Raw genomic sequence first — 8,388 nt, 5'->3', positions numbered from 1 at the left:
CCGTGTCCTTCCGCATTGGCAGTTCGCTGGTAGAATTCTCTCCTTCCATGCTGGGGATCTAGGTTCAATTCCCAGCCAATGCATCACCTGCACAGTGCCACTCATTTATCCGTATGGTTATGCTACTGAATAGGTTTCCATGAAGCTTCCAGATTAATTAGGAAGTCCTGATAATGTGCTTCCAAAAATTAGCCAATGAAAGTCCTACAGATTATAGCAATTGATCTCCAACCCGTCCACGGGGGTGGCACAGGTCTGGACCCTGTACATGGGGGCCCTGATGAACCGAGGCCAATGCAGTGACAGCTAACTACAGCCCGGTTTCCCTAGAGAATACTGATTTTTCCTAAATGAAACTCACCGTGTTATCCTACTACACTAAAATAATCTTTGGTTGACCTCCCCTCCTTGAGGCTTTGGGGGTCTCTTTGCCCTTTGGCCAGGAAGAGGTGGCCCAGAAGAGCCTGGAGGGTCATGCTGTGAGTGAGGCGGTTCGTTTTCCTGCCTCGGACAGTCATCATCAGGCAGCCCCGACGTGCTCGGCACCTGGGAGTCCATCTGCTTCCTTATTGTATTTACATATATATGTATATATACGTAGACAAATACACCTATCTTTATACATTTAAATATATACATATATATCATTTTACTTTCTTTTTCTTTTCTCTTTTTCTTTCCTCCTGCCCCACTATCATGTTTACCCATTGGGCACCTCTCAGTAATTCCTCTCTGATACATTTCAAGTGACCAAACATGACCAGGAAAGCTACACCCTCCTCACCATCAATTTTGGATCCCTTGCTATTTCCTGTCCCTTCCCTCCCCCTGGCTCCTCCTCTACAATGCATGCCCTCCCCTCCAACTGTAGGTCCCATTGCTGTCTCCTTGGGACTGCTTATCCTGCCTATTTTATATAGATAGACACCAAGGGAGAAAAAATGAAGAGATAGAGAGATCAGCCAAATTGTCAGTAGGTTGTATAGTCTTGATCCATGATCTTGGTATTGTCTACTTCACATGACATCTGATTCTCACCACCAGAGCATTTAAAAATGATTCCTTATCCCGGCTATCTGACCAAGGTGCTCAAGTATAGATTTTTAAAATCATTTTATTGGGGCTCATACAACTCTTATCATAATCCAAACATACATCAATTGAGTAAAGCACCCTTATACATTCATTGCCCTCATCATTCTAAAAATTTGCCTTCCACTTGGGTTCCTGGAATCAGCTCCTCATTTTCCTTTTTTTTCTCCCCCTCCCTCCCCCTACCCCCTCCCTCATGAACCCTTAATAATTTATACATTATTAATTTATCTTATCTTACACTGCCCGGCGTCTCCCTTCACCCACTTTGCTGTTGCCTATCCCCCAGAGAGGAGGTTATATGTAAATCCCCAAGATCAGTTCCCCCTTTTTCACCCCCTTCCCTCCCGGTATCTCCACTCTCGCCGTTGGTCCTGAGGGATTCATCTGTCCTAGATTCCCTGTGTTTCCAGATCCCAATGTACCACTGTGCATCCTCTGGTCTAACCAGGTTTGCAAGGTAGAATTGAGATCATGATAGTTGGGGTGGGAGGGGAGGAAGCGTTTAAGAACTAGAGGAAGGTTGTGAGTTTCATTATTGCTACACTGAACCCTGAGTGACTCATCTCCCCCTACCCCTCTGCAAGGGATGTCCAGTTGTCTACAGATGGGCACTGGGTCCGCATCATGCGCTCCCCTCATTCACGATGATATGATTTTTACCCCCTGCCTTTGTTGCTTGAAACCCGGTCCCCTCGGCCCTTCATGATGACACATGTTGGTGTGCTGCTTCCATGTGGGCTTTGTTGCTTCTGGGCTAGATGGCCGCTTGTTTGCCTTCAAGCCTTTAAGTCCCCAGACGCTATATCTTTTTGATAGCTGGGCACCATCAGCTTTCTTTTTTTTGGATCTTAAACATTTTATTAGGGGCTCATACAACTCTTATCACAATCCATACACATACATACATCAATTGTATAAAGCACATCTGTACATTCTTTGCCCTAATCATTTTCTTTTCTTTTTTTACATTTTATTAGGGGCTCTTACAACTCTTATCACAATCCATACACATACATACATCAATTGTATAAAGCACATCTGTACATTCTTTGCCCTAATCATTTTCTTTTCTTTTTTTACATTTTATTAGGGGCTCTTACAACTCTTATCACAATCCATACACATACATACATCAATTGTATAAAGCACATCTGTACATTCTTTGCCCTAATCACTCTCAAAACATTTGCTCTCCACTTAAGCCCTCTGCATCAGGTCCTCTTTTTTTTCCCTTTCCCTCCCCACTTCCCCCTCCCTCATGAGCCCTTGATAATCCCCAGATTGTTATTTTGTCCTATCTTGCCCTATCCGGAGTCTCCCTTCCCCTCCTTCTCTGCTGTCCCTCTCCCAGGGAGGAGGTCACACGTGGATCCTTGTAATCAGTTCCCCCCTTCCAACCCACCCACCCTCCACTCTCCCAGCATCGCCCCTCACACACCTGGTCCTGAAGGTATCATCCACCCTGGATTCCCTGTGCCTCCAGCTCTCATATGCACCAGTGTACAACCTCTGCCCTATCCAGTCCTGTAAGGTAGAATTCGGATCATGGTAGTTGGGGGGAGGAAGCATCCAGGATCTGGGGGAAAGCTGTATTCTTCATCGGTACTACATCGCATCCTGACTGACCCATCTCCTCTCCTAAACCCCTCTATGAGGGGATCTACAGTGGTCGACACTTGGGCCTCGGGTCTCCACTCTGCACTTCCCCCTTCATTCACTATGGTATACACACACACACACACACACACACACACATATATATATATATATATATAGTCTTTTTTTTTTGCATGATGCCTTATACCTGGTCCCTTTGGCACCTCGTAATCGCACCGGCTGATGTGCTTCTTTCATGTGGGCTTTTTTGCTTCTGAGCTAGATGGCCACTTGTTCACCTTCAAGCCTTTAAGACCCCAAACACTATCTCTTTCGATAGCCAGGCACCATCAGCTTTCTTCGCCACATTTGCTTATGCACCCGTTTGTCTTCGGCGATCGTATCATGGAGGTGTGCAGCCAATGATATGATTTTTTGTTCTTTGATGCCTGATAACTGATCCCTTTGGGACCACGCGATCACAAAGGTGGGTGTGTTCTTCCATGTGGGCTTTGTTGCTTCAGAGAGAGATGGCCGCTTGTTTATCTTCAAGCCTTTAAGACCCCAGTCACTATCTCTTTTGATAGCCGGGCACCATCAGCTTTCTTCACCACATTTGCTTATGCACACATCTGTCTTCAGTGATCATGTCGAGAAGGTGGGTATCATGGAATGACCGTTTAGCTGAGCAAGGTGCTATTGTATTGAGGGAATGCGCATAAGGAGGCCCAATGTCCACCTGCTACCCTACTACTGAACCTATAAATATATGCACATAGGTCTATTCCCCTATAATCATAAATATATTTACATATGTACATGTCTGTATTTAGGCTTCTATGTATGCCCTTTGCCTCCTACTCTTTTCCTCTATTTCCTACGCTTTCCTCCTGTCCCACTACCATGTTCAGCCTTCTTTCTGGTTTCCATAATTCCTCTCAGTTACTTTGCCTTGGTCACTCCCTACCAGTCCTCCCATCCCCTCCCTCCACTAGTTTTGAACCACTTGTTCCTTTGTCCCTGGTTTGGCCAACACCTCCTCCCTTCCCCTACCTCCCACACTCTCATGTCCCTCTGGTACCGTTGGTCCCGTTATTTTCTTCTCACAGTTTGTCCAGCCTATCTCATCTAGGTGGACCTGCAGATATAGTAATAGATGCATAAAAATGCGGATGGCTTTGACAGCACCAACGTGGCACATAAGAACATGGCATCGATGGCAGCAACACCGACACGCTAACAAACAAAAAAGCCACTGACATACAAAATTTAAAAGAAGAGAAAAAAAGAAAAAAACAAAACAAAAAGACAGCAAAACCACCCTCTTAGTAGTTTGAGGTCTGTTTGTTGACCTTTGGGAGTGTTTTCCAGATGAGTCTGATGGGGTGACACGTCCTGGCCCCCAAAGTCCATCCTTTTACTCCCTCGGGACCTCCTTGCTCTGCTTCCCCCGCCACTCCATTGCACACCCCCAGTGTTTTGCCTCAGTGTGGTGGGGTCAGCTCAGTCGCACATTCCCCACTGTGTTTCAAGTGCTGTCCCGTGTAGGGCCATGGGTCAGCGCAGATGTCACATCTTGCCGTGGATCCGGCTATATGGTCCTCTCTGTACATTGGGCCCTTTTGAGCCAGGCTATCATCCTCTGAGCTTGGTGAGCCCAGGTGTGTTCTGTTCCGTTTTTCCTCCTTCCTTTGCTTCAGCTTCCTTCTGGGTGTGGTGTGGTAGGTCAGTTCCTTTCCCACACCAGATGATCTATTTTCGTTTTCTGTGGTACTACCTGCGATGGTGGGGGTCGGGCTAATTCTGGTTGGGGCCGGTGTATGGTCCAGTCTCTTTGTGTATTCCTCCGTGCTTTACGTTGCCCTCCTGGTTTGGCATGTCATGGTGGGGTACTCATATATGTTCCAGTTCTGTGGGGACACAACCAATACTCTCCCCCGGGTGGGTTAGTGCCCTGTTCCCTCCATGCCATCCACTCGGTTTCTCTCCACCCCGCTTCTCCCTCCACCTGCTCCACTTCCCCTTCTTTATGCTGGGCTCTCATGTACCTCCCTAGGTGTGGCCTGCCCTCCCTCCAACTATCTATGCTTCTACCCATTTATTTCGAGATGGATGTTTATTCTTCTATTTCTGTCATGTTGATTGTACTTACCTCAGGGGACTCATATTATACCTGTCCTTTTGTGTTTGGCTTACCTCGCTTAATATAATTCCTTCCAGCTCTTCCCACAAAACAATGTGTTTCATGTGCTCATCCATACTTTTCGGTGCTGCATAGTACTCCATTGTGTGTATGTGCCAAAGTTTACTAATCCACTCATCTATCGATGGAAACTTAGGCTGTTTCCAAGTCTTTGCGATTGTGAATTGTGCCACAATAAACAATAGAACGCATATGACTGGTCATGTTTTATTTGCTGCTTCCACCAGGTATATGCCCAGTAGAGGGATGGCTGGGTCATAAGGTAGATCAATTTCCATTTTCTTTAAATATCGCCAGATTGCTTTCAATAGTGGTTGTACACATCTACACGACCACCAGCAGTGGAGGAGGGTTCCTACTTCACCACAGCCTCTCCAACACTTGTTACTCTCTGATTTGCTGATTTTGGCTAGCCTCAGGGGTGTTAGGTGATATCTCATGGTTGTTTTGATTTGCATTTCTCTTATGGCTAAGGACCTGGAACAGTTTCTCATATGTTTATTGGCCATATGGGTCTCCTCCCTAATGAAAGTTCTTTTCAGTTCTTTTGCCCACTTCCTTAAGGGGTTAGCTGTTTTCCTCTTTTTGTAGGTCATGATGGTGTTGTAGATTTTAATAATGACCCCTTTGTCTGATGTGTCATTACTAAAAATCCTCTCCCAGTCTGTGGGTTGTCTTGTCACCTTCTTCGTGAAGTCTTTCGAGGTGCACAGATGCTTTTTTCTTATTAAATCTCATTTGTCGATTTCCAGTTCACCTGTGTGTGTACCCTTCCCTATTGCAGTGAGCCTATGAGCTCCCTGGGCCAGTGCTCTGAGGTTAGTCCCAATTCCCTCCTTGCTGGTCCTGATGGTTTAGGGTTTAACTTCTAGGTCTGTGCTCCACCTTGAGTTTATTCTTGTGCATGGGATGAGGTAAACGTCTTGTTCATCTTTCTACATGTGGATATCCATTGTTTCCAGCACCACTTGTTAAAAAGGGCATCTGCTTCCCACTTGATGGTTTTGGGACCCTTGTCGAAGATCAGTTGTCTATATACTCTTGGACTTTCTATTCTTTTCCATTTGTCTCAGTGTCTGTTGTTGTGCCAGTACCACGCTATTTTGACCACGGGATCTGTGTAATAGGCATTAAAATCGGGTAAGGTGAGTCCTCCAACTGTGTCCTTCTTCTTGAGAAGTTCTCTGCTAATTCTGGGTTTCTTCCCTCTCCATATGAAATTGGTGATTAGTTTTTCCAATTCTTTGAAGAAGGTTGATGGTATTTGAATTGGTATAGCATTGAACTTGTAAAGTGCTTTAGGTAGGACTGCCATCTTTACTATATTGAGCCTTCCATTCCATGAGCAGGGGATGTCCTTCCATTTGTGGAGGTTGCTTTTGGTTTCCTGTAATAGACCCTTATAGTTCTCCTTGTTTAGGTCTTTAGTATTTTTTGTTAAATATATTCCTAGGTATTTCAGTTTGTTCTTGGCTACTGTAAAGGGTACTTCCTTCTTAATCCCCTCTTCCATGGCCCTGTCCGATGTGTATAGAAACCCTACCGACTTCTGCTTATTGATCTTGTATCCTGCTACTCTTTCATATTCCTCTATCGCTGTAAGTAATCCAGCTGTGGAGCTTTTGGGGTTTTCAATGTACAGGATCATGTCGTCTGCAAATAGTGATAGTTTCACCTCCTCCTCTCCCATTTGGATCCCTTTGAAGTTCTTCCTTTGTCTTATGTTGTTAGCCAGAACCTCCAAAACGATATTGAATAGAAATGGGGACATGGGGCATCCTTGTCTTGTACCCTTTTTCAGTGGGATTGTTCTTGTCTTTTCTTCATTGACTATGATGTTGGCCGTTGGCCTTTCATAGATAGCTTGTATCAGCTTGAGGAACTTACCTTCCAATCCTATCTTCATGTGTCTTAATTAGGAATGGGTGCTGAATGTTGTCAAAAAGCTTTTTCTGCATCTATGGATATTCTCATATGGTTTGTATCCTTTTTCTTCTCGATGTGATGTATTATATTGATGGATTTTCTAATGTTAAGCCATCCCTGCATCTCTGGGATGAATCCTACCTAGTCGTGGTGGATGATATGTTTTATATACTTTTGTATTCTATTGGCCAATATTTTGTTAAGGATTTTTGCATCTATGTTCATTAGAGATATTGGTCAGTAAAAGTGTATACATTTTTATGAAAGGGTCATCAACTAACAGAATAACTTGGCATCCAGAATCTGCGATGAATGTACATGTTTCTCTAAAGGTGTACAGTGTTAAACAACAAAGCCCAAATGAAAGACGCACACCACCCTGTGTGATCACGATGTGTCAACAGGATCAGGTATCAGGCACCAGAAAGCCCCAAACAAACAATTATATTGATGTGAATGAGTGGGGTTGGAATGGAGGCCCAAAGCCCATCTGTAGACAATTGGACATCCCCTCACAGAAGGGTCACAAGGAAGAGACAAGTCCACCAGGGTGCAGTATAGCACTGACCGAACACACAACATTCCTCTAGGTCAGTGGTTCTCAACCCTTTCACACAGTCTGTGTTGTGGTGTCCCTCTCCCAACCATAAAATTATTTTCTTTGCCACTTCATAACTGTAACCCAAAGGGGTTGCAGCCCACAGATTGAGAACCACTGCTCTAGTTCTTCAGTGCTTCCCCACCCTCCCACTATCATGACCCCAGTTCTATCTTACAAATCCAGCTAGACCAGATGATGTGCAATGATACAGATAGGAGCTCTTGACACATGGAATACAGGACAGATAACCCCTCAGGACCTACAATGGGAGTAGCAATACCAGGAGGGTTGGGGGGAAGAGGGAGGGAAAGGGGAAGGAATGGGGGAACCGATCCCAATGATCGATGTATAACAGCCCCCCACCCCAGGGAAACAAACCACAGAAATATGGGTGAAAGGACATAGCAGATGGCATAAGATAGGAAAATAATAATAATAAATAATTTATCAAGGATTCATGAGGGTGGGAGGGGAGGGAGGCAAAAAAGATGAGCTGATACCAAGGACTCAAGTAGAAAGAAAAGGTTTTGAAAATGATGATGGCAGCATATGTACAAATGTGTTTGGCACAATGGATATATGGATTGTGATAAGAACTGTAAGGGCTCCCAATAAAATTATTTTTTTAAACAGCTTAAAATATGTCCCCATTTTAGCATGCCCTATGAGGGGTGTTCCAGTCTGAGCTGACGCATGGCATCCTGCACGACACCAGGAAGCACCGCTGAGCCCTGGACCATGCTCACAGTGGTTAGTCTGAACCCGCCATTGCAGCCACTGTACCAATCCATCTCGTGAGGGCCATCCTCTTTTTCATGACACTCTACCAAGCATGATCGTCTTTCCCGGGGGCTGGTCCCTCCTGATGACATGTCCAAAGTATGTGAAGCGAAGTCTTGTCACGCTTGCTTCTAAAGAGCATGCTCGTGGTCTTTCTTCCATGACGAATTTGTTTGTCCTTCTGGCA

At 45.0% G+C, this 8,388-nt stretch overlaps 1 non-coding gene across 1 annotated transcript; it reads left to right on the top strand.

Annotated features, from left to right (window-relative positions):
- Positions 1-396: 396 nt before the first annotated feature.
- LOC142437908 (small Cajal body-specific RNA 20) lies at positions 397-516 on the top strand. Its single transcript, XR_012782409.1, has one exon.
- Positions 517-8,388: the final 7,872 nt, after the last annotated feature.

The sequence above is a fragment of the Tenrec ecaudatus genome, chromosome 1 (genome assembly GCF_050624435.1).
Source record: "Tenrec ecaudatus isolate mTenEca1 chromosome 1, mTenEca1.hap1, whole genome shotgun sequence".
In the NCBI taxonomy this organism is placed as follows: domain Eukaryota; kingdom Metazoa; phylum Chordata; class Mammalia; order Afrosoricida; family Tenrecidae; genus Tenrec; species Tenrec ecaudatus.
Note: the sequence above shows the minus strand (reverse complement) of the source record. Positions and strands in the feature narration are given on the sequence as shown.